Source organism: Nicotiana tomentosiformis, chromosome 11 (genome assembly GCF_000390325.3).
Source record: "Nicotiana tomentosiformis chromosome 11, ASM39032v3, whole genome shotgun sequence".
Taxonomy (NCBI): Eukaryota; Viridiplantae; Streptophyta; class Magnoliopsida; order Solanales; family Solanaceae; genus Nicotiana; species Nicotiana tomentosiformis.
Genome location: NC_090822.1, coordinates 66,451,763 through 66,463,989, shown reverse-complemented (window position 1 = coordinate 66,463,989; position 12,227 = coordinate 66,451,763).

Sequence of the window (12,227 nt, the reverse complement as noted above, 5' to 3'; positions counted from 1 at the left end):
CACGAACTCAGCGACCGCCAGAACCGTACACACCTGGATCTGCACATGAAGTTTAGGGTGTAGTATGAGTACAACTAACTCAGTAAGTAAAAAAATTAAATAAGGAACTGAGAAGCAGTGACGAGCTATAAAACAATACAGTTCATTTAAACAGTTTTCAGTAAAGAGTGAACATGTTTTCAAATCCGGTGGTATAAGTCAAATCAGTCCAAGCTCAAGTAAAACAGATATAAATCTTTCAGAAATTTCACAACAACAAGAAATAACGACATAAGTGCAACAATAAATAAAAGCAAGTACAACCTTTCAATGCAGCAGTCACTCAACTCATCTCAACAGCTCATACTCTCGGCTCTCAGCTCTCAATACACACTCTCAATAGGTACATGTTCTCACTGGGGTGTACAGACTCCGGAGGGGCTCCTTCAGCCCAAGCGCTATATTATTGCAGCACGTAGCCTGATCCAATATTGTTGCGGCGTGCAACCCGATCCTATATAGTTGCGGCATGCAACCCGATCCAATATTGTTGCGGCGTGCAACCCGATCCAATATACCTCATAGCTCGCAGCTTGGCACTCAGGCCCTATCTCAGTCACTAACCTCTCTAGCCCCTCGGGCTCACAGAATATCATAATAATTAACCCAAACAGAGAATACAACAAGTATCAACAAGAAATGAGAGGGAACAGAGATATAACACGCAAGTAAGACTGTGACTGAGTACAAGACAGCAATTGGAAGTTAATTCAACAAGTATACAACCGTTGCGGGTCCCATCAGTGATATCATATGGCCTAAGCATAGTTTCTAACATGAAAGGCAGTCAATTGCTCAAGGACAAGCAAAAACAAGCAATAACAATATCTATTCGACTTTACAGTCTCACGGGACGGACCAAGTCACAATCCCTCACGGTGCACGCTCACACGCCCGTCACCTAGCATATGCGTCACCTCAATATTCACATTATACCAATTCTCGGGGTTTCATAGCCTCAAAACAAGATTTAAGACTGTTACTTACCTCAACAACGTAGAAATCCTACTCTGAAATGCCCTTGCCTCTCGAATCAATCTCCAAATGCCCCGAATCTAGCCACAAGCAGTACGATATAATTAATGTAGGCTAAGAGAATAAATTCCCCAAGAGAAACATGAAATTATCAGTAAAAATACGAAATAGGCTCAAACCGACCCCCCGGGACCATGTCTCGAAATCCGACAAAAGTCACGAAATATGAACACCCATCCACTCACGAGTTCAACCATACAAGAATTACTCAAATCCAACCTCGAATCACCTTCCAAAACTCAAAATTTTAGCCTATGAAGTTCCTACCATTTTTCCCCAAATTCACAACTCAAATCCCTAATTAGGTGATGAATAAAGCCATAGATTCACGAAATTTAGACCAATCCGGGTTAGAATTACTTACCCCAACGTTTTCAAATCCGAGATCGTTTACACACAAGTCAATATCTGGTCGACTTTTCCCAACATAAGCTTCCAATTAAGAGATTAAGTTTCTCAATTCACTCCAAAACTACTCCGGACCCGAACCAACCAACCCGATAGGACATAATACAGGTTTAAAGCACAAAAGAAGTAGAAATGGGTGAAACGGGGCTACAACTCTTGAAACGACCGGTTGGGTCATTACATTGGTGTTGGACTCTGACCCTTGTCCAAGCTCGTCACTACTTTCAACCTAAGGTTAGGTTTGTTACTTATTGAGTACATTGGGTCGGTTGTACTCATACTACACTTCTGCACCTTGCGTGCAGATGTTGGATTCTGATGTTGTTGTGTATGGCGGGGAGTTGGATTTGAAGATATACCTGCGTTCCGGTCATAACTGCCTCTTGTCCTTGGTAGCTTTAGAAATTTTAATCTGTTCATGTATATTTCAAACAGATGATGTATTTATTTTATACCAGCTTTGTAAACTCTAAATCTTAGAAGCTCATGACTTGTACTACCAGTCCTTGGGAATTCTTTGTATAATAGTTCAGTTGTATTATCATTTTTTCTCTTAATGAATCTCATTTTAATTGGTTTATTGTTAACTGGCTTACCTAGCGGGTTGGATTAGGTGCCATCACGGCTAGTTAGATTTTGGGTCATGACAATCACCCTCTTATTTGAATTCTTTGTGAATAATAGTGAGTATTTACTGGAACCTCCCTTATTTGATCGAGTTCACAGGAACCACATTTGTGGATCTTGAGGGATGCCTAACACCTTCCCCTCGATATAACTTAAACCCTTACCTAGAATCTCAATAGTTTCGCAGATCATAATTTAGTGCACATTGTATAATGTAGTATAGGTGTCCTAGTATACCTTAAATGCTAGGTGGTGACTCTAAACTTTAATCAACCTTTTAGAGTACTATAAGTTGTAGTTTGTTTTGTCTCGTGCAAAATAGGGTTCAACAACATGGCAACTCTGCTGGGGATATTTCAGGTTCTAACCATAGCGGATTCGATCAATTACTTGAGGGATTACAGGTTATCCAATACTCCAACTTTCATTCTTTCTGTTGCATGCTTCAAGTTGTATATTCTCTGCTATATGTCTTATATTATTCATTGCATGATTCAATGTGGTCTATTCCTTGTCATGATGTTCAAGCGGTATATTCTTTGTCATTTTCCTTGAGTTGTATATTCTTCGTCGTGTGCTTCAAGATGCATATTCTCTGTTGCGTGCTTCAAGTCATGTATTCTCTTTTTCATGCCTCAGGAAGTATATTCTTTATCATTCTCATGTTGTATATGCTTTCACAGATGCCCATGTTATATATTCTTTGTCACATGCTTTGGTACTGCCATATTGAATTTTCATCACTTTTCTATCGACTCTTGGTCGTACACAATCACACACAAGTCACACGAGGGTTGTCTTTACACTCATCTGACCTTTCTTTCAAAACTCTCTAGTTTCAGAGATTGGCAAACGAGATTAACTACGTATCATCTCGCAGTTGTCCTTAACTCATGCTCGAATCTAGGTAAATCTACTCTTAGAATTCCTAGGTCACTGTACCTATGATCTTGCAACTTGTTTTAGTTGGATTAATTGTTCCATATCTGCTACTTGTTACATATTCTTTGTGTGCTACCCATTCTTATGTGGTATGTATTCTCTATCTACTATTGTTATGTATTCTTTATCTGTTACATGTGCCTTCTATTTGTTACCTACTGTTAGGTTCTCTTTGTCTGACTAAACTCCGGTTGATTTGTGTTGAATCTTGATCTTTCAAATACACATGCTTATTCCTGTCTTTATGACCATCCATTACAATCATACCATCCTTTGGACTCTATCATCCTTTCCCAAACATTCATCAATTCGACTTGGTACATCTTTCACTGATTTGACATGTCCATCTCAATCAGACTTCTTATTTCCACTGACTACCGTCATTTAAAACAGAGTCATACACTATGCTATCATCTATCTCTTATGCAGGATTTACCAGTCTCCACGCACCCACCCAAGAGTTCTTATTCATAATCGCAATTCCTCTCAAAGTACAATCACTTATTCTTGATAACCATATAGATCTATTAGTTCCAGTAGTTGGCCTAAACTACGTTTTAACCTGATTCTTGCCTTGGCAAGATACGTAGGCAACCCTACATAAGGGTTCGGTCTCCCTACAATTTCAAAATAATTTTCTCACTACTAGAAATTGAGGCAATTCTTTTGGAACAGTGCAATGATGCTCTCAACCCACAAATCTCCGAGAGCATCAACCAAATTTCACCAAAAATACAAATATCAAAATACCATGCCAACTTTGCTCTGACCCTCACTCGACTTAAATCCCAACATATGGGATGCAAGCCTTTCTTCAAACATCTGGCTATAGAGTCATGATGTTCACTCCCACTTTCCAAATTCAGAGATTCGGTACAAGTCAGCCCAGTTTGTTACAGGGACATGTTGTTAGTCAGCCTTCGAGGAGTGTCATTCCCGCACGACTCTAACAAAAAATGAAGAACGAGCAAAGCCAAAGTCAACATGAATCAACTTCCCTCCCTCGAACTAAGAATTTTTCTTTGGACGCAAGAGGGATCATCTCCGAAACCATCATGGAATGCTGACATCGCATTCCGAATCACAATTGGATACACCACTGGATGCACGGCCTGAATCTGCACCCTCTCAATTCTATAATATTATTCTGGAGGGATTCTAACATTTACTCTGCTGAGTTTTGTACGTACATCATCCTGGGTACTTCACCGGAGATAACTTTTGGTCTTGGACTTGGTGGAGCATCACTCAGATAATCAAGGGAGTAGTAGTTTTACAATGAACTCTATAATTTTTCATGACTTCGCTGCTCTCACCACTTTTTTATATTCATGTCATAACCTAATTCTTGGTTGTCAACCGGGGATGATCGTCAAATAATTCATGTGGACAGCTGAAAGGTCTATCATCCTGGAGACTGCACGGGAAATAGTATCCGACATCGGACACTATGGAACATCAACCGAACAAGTAGGGGAGTGTTAGTTACCATTCTTGATTCCATCATTTTGCATCAGATAATCACCCCCGGCTTATAGCTGGGGGCAATCACCAAAAGGTTCCTGTGGACAGCTGGAAGGTCGCAACAAAACATCCCTCCAGTTAATTGGGAGACAACCACAATAATTGTCTCGCAAGCAGTCAGGGGCATCGAGGCAACTATTCGAAGGAGAAGCTGGGGCACATCTTCTGGAGGGATATGCTCTTCAACTCCAGAGATACCACACCCAATCATGGGTACAACAAGGTATCACTCTTAGTTTGTCTATACCCTTGCATTTCATACATATCTTTGATGAAATTAATATAGTTAGTTGCAATGACTTGAAATAAGTGAGTAAAAGAAGTGTTGAAACTCATACCTCAGACTATCCAATCTTCACGAACTACGCGTACCTGATTCTTGACTTTGTATCAAGATACGTAGGCAACCCGTCATGGGTCCGATATTTCTCGTACTTAATTAGATGAGTCGGTCAAGTCTGGCTACTTGGATCACAATTAACCGAAGATCCTTGCGAAAGGGTCATCTCTGAAAATATAAAAAAAATGTATATATTTTTCCTTGTTGCTTCGAAGTCTTTCTGTAGACATCAAAGGAAAATTTAAATCCAAAAATATATCCCTGCATAATGCCTTCTTGAGAAAAATCAAAGAAATCCGAAAAATCTTTCTCTATCCCTAATCTTTACTAACTACGCGTGCCTGATTCTTGACCTCGTGTCAAGACACATAGGCAACCTATCATGAGTCCGGTTTTTCTTGTCCTAAACTGAACGATTCGGTCAAGCCTGGCCACTTGGGTCACAGTTGACCGAAGATCTTTGCGAAAAGGTCATTTCCAAAAAATCAAAAATTAAACACATATACATCTTCCTCTATTGCTGCTCTAAAAGTCTCCCTGTGAGACACCAATATCAAAATAAAAAATATCATTCTTTTCCCTTGAGGAAATTCAAAAAAAGATTCCAAAACATCTCCCCGCTGTCTCTAACTTTCTCGAATTATGCCTGACCTGATTCTCGTTTCGACAAGATACGTAGGCAATTCTTCGGGTTCAGTCTTATTTTTAAAACAATCAAAAAAATCATCCATCAAGGACCCTTCTAGGGTTCGATCTCATTTTTCAAAAAAAAAAAAATACTCCCATCGTGCAGAGATTTTTCTTTCTTGTCACTCCCATCGTGCGGAGATTTTCATTCCTATATATGTTCTGATATCGCATCGGAATAGTACACAGCCGGTCTAACATTCAATGCTACTATATGGATGGTACACAGCCCTTCATTTTACATTCCTGTCAGCGCTCCTAAACGGAATATTACTCAGCCCCGTACTAACAATGGTCCTATACGAAACGCTACACAACCCATCATTTTACTCTCCTGTCAGCGCTCCTAAATGGAACGGTACCCAGTCTCATACTAACATTTCTCCTATATGGAACGGTACACAGTCCATCATTTACTTTTATGTCAGAGCTCCTAAACGGAATGGTATGCAGCCCCATACTAACAATGTTCCTATATGAAACGGTACACGGCCTGTCATTTACTTTTCATATCAGCACTCCTAAACGTAACGGTACCCAGCCCCGTACAATTAATGCTCTTATACGGAATGGTACACAACCCGTCATTTTACTTTTCTTTCAGCGCTCCTAAACGGAACGGTACCCAGCCCCGTCTAACAATCAATGCACCTACACGAGACGGTACACAACCCGTCATTTTACTTTTCTGTGAGCGCTCCTAAAAGGAAGGGTACCTAGCCTCGTACTAACAATGCTCTTATACGGAACGGTACATACCCCGTGATTTTACTTTCATGTCAGGGCTCCTAAACGGAACGGTACCCAGCCTCGTACTAACAATGCTCCTATACGAAACGGTACACAACCCGTCATTTTACTTTCTTGTCCATGCTCCTATACAGAGTAGTAACTACAAAGCCCGTTTTAGTTCTCTCCATCAAAAATCATAAATTTTGACTAATTAAAAAATTCAAAAAAAGAAATGAAATGAAAATCTAAAAATATTTACTTTCCACCCTTCCTGAACTACGCTTGACGTGATTCTCATTTCAACGAGATACGTAGGCAACCTTCGGATTCGATCTCATTTTTCAAAATCACAAAAAATTGATTAAGTCAAAAATTTAAAAAATTGTTGCTAAGTCGAAATCCAAAATTCCAAAAAAAAAGGGCACCCTTCCTCGAGTTTGGCCCCATTTATCAAAAATCATAAAAAGAAAAGGGAAAACTTTCCTTTGACTTTTGTCCTATTTAACAAAATAAAAAAAAATAAAAAAGGGTAAGAAAATATCATCAAATATTGACTTGCTTGGTGGCAACATAGTTAGGAGTGTGCATGAGAAAGAACAAATGTTTAGTGCTATGACTGGAAGGATCGGCTTCGGGTAAACCATAGACTCTTATTGTACCTCCCATCTATACCTTAGTGACACTTGAAAAAATCTCATGCCAACAGTTAAGGCAAGAACAAAGCCGACCTCATTGTTTCATGTGCATTGTGTGGTGAGCCTATATTAGAATTCATTGCATTGCATTGTAGATCTAGAACTTGGCCCGAATGTCTGTTGAGGCAAAATTCCGAGTAACACTTGGTTTGGGAAAGGATCGTAGGCCTTGTTTAACCCGATAAAGCCTTTCTAGCCTACCAAATAACGTCAATCCATAGCATTTCCCCATTTGAGCCTAAGCCTTTTCTTGTACAACTACATCTTAGCACATACCCTTTTTTGTGCTAAATACACTACCCCTCTCTTGGCCCAAGCTCCTCGAGCGCACTGAAAACGTGTAACTTCGGACGAAGACCAAAGTGAAGGTGACAAGTATAAAAAAGTAAAAGATGCAAAGTCCAAGACAAACAAAGATATGACTTCAGAAAAAGAAAGAGGAAACTCTGCAAATCTAAAAGAAGGACCCAACAAGAAGGAAAAAACTCCCGTAGATTCGAAAAAAAGAGAGAAGAAAATTTTAAAAAAAGAGAGAAGAAAACTCCACAAATTCAAAGAGGAGGAACTCCAGCAAAAGAAGAAAAAACTCCTGCAAAGCAGGAGAAACTTCAAATGAAAAAAAAAGAAAAGGAAAAGCCTCTGAAAAGGAAGAAGAATCTCCTACAAGTTCAAAAGAAATCAAAGCAAAGAAAAGGACATCGAGCCGAACAAGATCAAGCACCCCGAAGCATGGTTTGAACTCCGAAAATACGGATGGAGTGCTCATGGAGGATTAGTCACTTTTATATCCAAATGAATATCCTATCGTTCCCCAAGCTTACATTACAAGCCAATGTGCAAATCCCCATATAATCCTACTCCAAGTGTTCTCACATTAGTGGATACTCACATGAAGGTCAAGCATATGGTATCTCAATCGCATGCATTGAATGTCATTCTGAGTGTGAGTGTGTTTCGCAAAATGTCCTAAAGTCAAAATACAAAAATACTTCAAATATGTGTGAAAATTAGGACTTCTTTGTGGTGAGGGCACTTGAAATATGGGTTAGGAAAAATTCAAAACCTTTGATTGAATCGAGACGAACAAATCTTTTCGAACTTTGGTATACATGAGGTACCACTCGAAACTATAGGAATTACCCATAAGCTGATCTCGGTTTGTTGGAAATTATATGGTGAAATTTTCTATGCATAAAACTAATTGTTGGTACCAGCCAAAGTCAAGTCAAAATATAATTTATCAATAAATTACAACTTTTCTTTACTTCTCAAATTTTTAAATATTCTCTACAAAAAGCTACAAAACAGTAAAAGACACAAAAAATAAATGGAGTCAAGTTTTATTGACAGTAGGGTAAGGGTTTGTTGTAACAGAACTACGTCCGACCTGACTTCCCACGGGAGGGGGGGTTACGTAGGCAACCCACGTAGAGTCCGGTCCCACTCTTATAATAGAAAATAAAAAAATCATTTCTATATATATTCGGAACTACACCGCGACTTGATTTCCTTTGGTAGGAATACGTAGTCAATCCACAGCGGATTCAGTCATCTTTTGCAATTGAACTCCGTTTTGGCCTGATTCCGATTGGATGCGTAGGCAGTCTTAGGTAGACTCGGCCAAATCATTTCAAATTTTATCTTTTACATCTATTGCCTACCTAAGTCATTAATAACATAACCTTTTTATCATTTTCCTACATAGAAAAAAAATAACTTCTTGCTTTTTCAGGTGCCCTTCTGAACAATGGGCATTTTATTTCAAAGTCAAAATTTTCAAGCGCCCTCCTGAACAATGGGCATTTTATTTCAGGTTCAATTTTACAGGCGCCCACCTTCCAATACAGATATTTTAATCTTAAATGCTCAGATATCGTTTTGGAACCGTAACTACCAGTCGGTTTACAATCAGGTACTCCGATCACTTCAGACCGGTATTCAGCCCGGATTTTCTTCAATAATCCAAAGTGCTACGATATCGCTTTGGACCGGTATCAGCCCGGATTTTTCTTCAAAAATCAAAGTGCTCTGATCTCTTCGGACCGGTACACTGTCCGGATTTCCTTCAAAAATTAAAGTGCACCGATCACTTCGGACCGGTATCTAGCCCAGATTCCTTTCAAATTAGAGTTCCAACCTAGGACCCTATTTCATTCAAAAAATCATCCATCTTTCTCAAATCAAAAGGAAGCATAGTCCACACCTCGTTAACTTTACTGATCAAAGAGGCAACACGACATGGAATTATCTTCTATCAACAAATTGGGGCAGATTTTGAGGACGAACGTCGAGCTTTCCAGCAGCAATCGATGGCATATCCCAAATATCGTTCTTATGTCCTATTAACAAGGAGTGTGTAGGAAATCTGAACCCCCATAGTTAAATAAAACACCCAGTATCATCACAGCTTGACGCTGGGGCAACTTTCAAAACCAAAAATCATCTCATCGCCTTCCCGAACTACAACCGGCCTGATTCTCGTTACATCCGAGATATGTAGGAAAACTCAACTCAGTGCCCGGTCGCATCCGCATCGAAATCCATTCAAATCGATCCATCCATCATCCAACATTCACGTCCCAGTATTATCACAGTCCGACACTGGGGAAATTATGGAAGCAATATCGAGATCATACGAACCTTTTCGTCCTTGAACATTCGTCTTCCACTCTATGAGGCTACGATTCATAAGTAGTACTCAACATCCCAGAACTACACGCAACCTGATTCTCGTTCAACCCGAGAAATGTAAGCAACTCAAATACCAGAGTTCGGTCACAATCTTCTAAACCTCCCCATTCCCCCACTCTGTCATGTTGGGTTAAATTAGAGTATAATGTCAATTTCTTTGCCCGAAGACTCTTACATCATCTCCGGTCAAAGAGGGGCGGCTATTGACACATGGCCCTCTATATTTAAAAATTAAATTTTGCAGTCTTCCTTGTCAAAAAATAATAAAATATAGTATTTTGCACATTTTTAACTATAATGCAATTTATTGATAATTATTACTATTTATAAAAAATATGAAAATTTCTATCATTTATTGCAATTAGTTAAATGCTACAATTTTTGTGCATTTTTCTAAACTTCGAATAATTTATTGATGGTTATCCTATTTTTCAAATATTAGGATATTCTATCAATTTATTATCTTTTCAAAAAATAAAAATAATAATTACTACGCCATCGGAATAGTTACAATTTTAAATAAATACTACAATATTTATTGATTAAACAAATATTTTTCTTATATAGCATAGTCTATTGATACAATTCAATGTCCTGTCAACATACGACGTGACTAGACATTGACGCGACATGATATCGATATGACTTAACCTTCTTTGATTGTTGACCATCTATTTTCTTTTATGTTTTTTACTTTTTTTTACTACAAATCTTGGCCCCTAAGCTTCCTATCGCACACCCTACCTATATTTTACACTACACAAACACAACCCCATCACATTTTTATAGGAGAAAACCTAAACATTTTTCATTCTCTCATTCTCCAAAATGGAGAACAACCGCTAACCCCTTTGAGAGCTCCATCTTCTCTCTCACTTGCGAGATCTGCCGCCAAGCTCCTCTCCCCCCTCCCCATTTTCGCCGCCGGCCAGCCACCTACGGCCATGGCTGGCAGTCACCCCCTGTCCCCATTTTCCTAATCGTTTGATAGCTTTGAGGGTTCGATCTCGTTGGCTTTAGATCTGGCCAGAAACTCAAACACCGGCTTCCTCCATCGAATGCGGCAAATTTAGACCTCTATTTTCGCTCATCTTCTGTTATTCACTCTCCTCTTTCTTCCTTCTTACAGGCTATTAAAAAGGGAGAGATTTGGGATGTTTCGAATCTGGCCAGAAATGAAGCTAACGTCGGCGACTTCTTTGACATTAGGCATTACTCCGGCTTTCACCATGGAAGTAACGCCAACCACCATTGCTTTTCGTCCTTCGCTGTCAACCTCTATTATATGGCTAGATCTCCGGCGAACCTCCTTTCTTTTGTGATGCGTTCGCTGATTTGTGTGGCTTATTTGGTTATTGTAACATTGTGATACCATTGCTACTATTGGTCGTTCTGTCCGGATTCACATTTTTTTGGCGACCCCCTTTTGTTTTTGTTCTATCTGCTAATGATAGACTTTGTGGGGGATTTGACATGTTTATTTTTTTTCCTAATGTTGCCTATGTTGTGTTGCTGAAAGTGGTTCATTAATCTCGCCATATTATTTCCCGTTCGTTTTCTCGAATTTGTACCAAAGACAGAAGATTTTGCTAAATAAATATCATTGTATTTCTTTGTCCTTTGGGTTCGTTCAACTGCTGTAATTTGTGACGATGCTGCCTTTTTTGGATTGTTGCCTACTGTGTTTTGACGATTTATGTTTCGAGAATTTTGCAGTGTTTGTTCTTGCCTCACTGTTTGTTTCGATGATCCTTCATAGTGGACCTTGACTGATTTGAACGAGATACTGCGTTGTTAAATTAGGCCGATAAGAACAATATTTTGGAGGTCTTGTGATGATTTTTGACTGATAAAGGACAAGATAATACACCATCCCTCAGATCCGGAATCAAAATACATTTATGAGGTGATGACGAAAGCCAAAGAAAAAATAAAAGACGAGAATGTGAATATTCGTGCTTCAGGAAGTAACATGATTGGCCACCGGAGTTGCTACCAAGTAGGTGTTCGCGTTCTAATGTCTTATTGCTATGGCATACACTATCCGAGGCTCCAAAAATATTTTTTAAAATTATTTTCAAAAGAGTATTTTCTTATATTATTTTAAAACTATTTTCCAAAAACTACTTTCCAAAGGATATCTTCAAAAACATTTTTTCAGAGAATTGCTTTCCAAAAAGTATTTTCATAACCATTTTCAAAGAAAACAAAAATAATTTTTCAAAAGAATTTTCTTAAACCATTTTTAAATGACAATGTTCGAAAAATGTCTTTAAATTAAGTCATTTCAAAACAAAAAGAATTAGTTTATTGTTTTGCTTTATACTATACTAATAATTTTACTTTTCTTGTCTTGCGAGGTACTATCACATGGAGTTGCTTTCGGGAGACGTCACCCAAAGACGAAAAGACAAGTCCCCGTCAAAGCTCCCAGCTTCGCACTTCCTATTCTTGGATGTATCCAAAACGTAAAGTATAGTAAAGTAGTAGATACATATTGTGTTTGT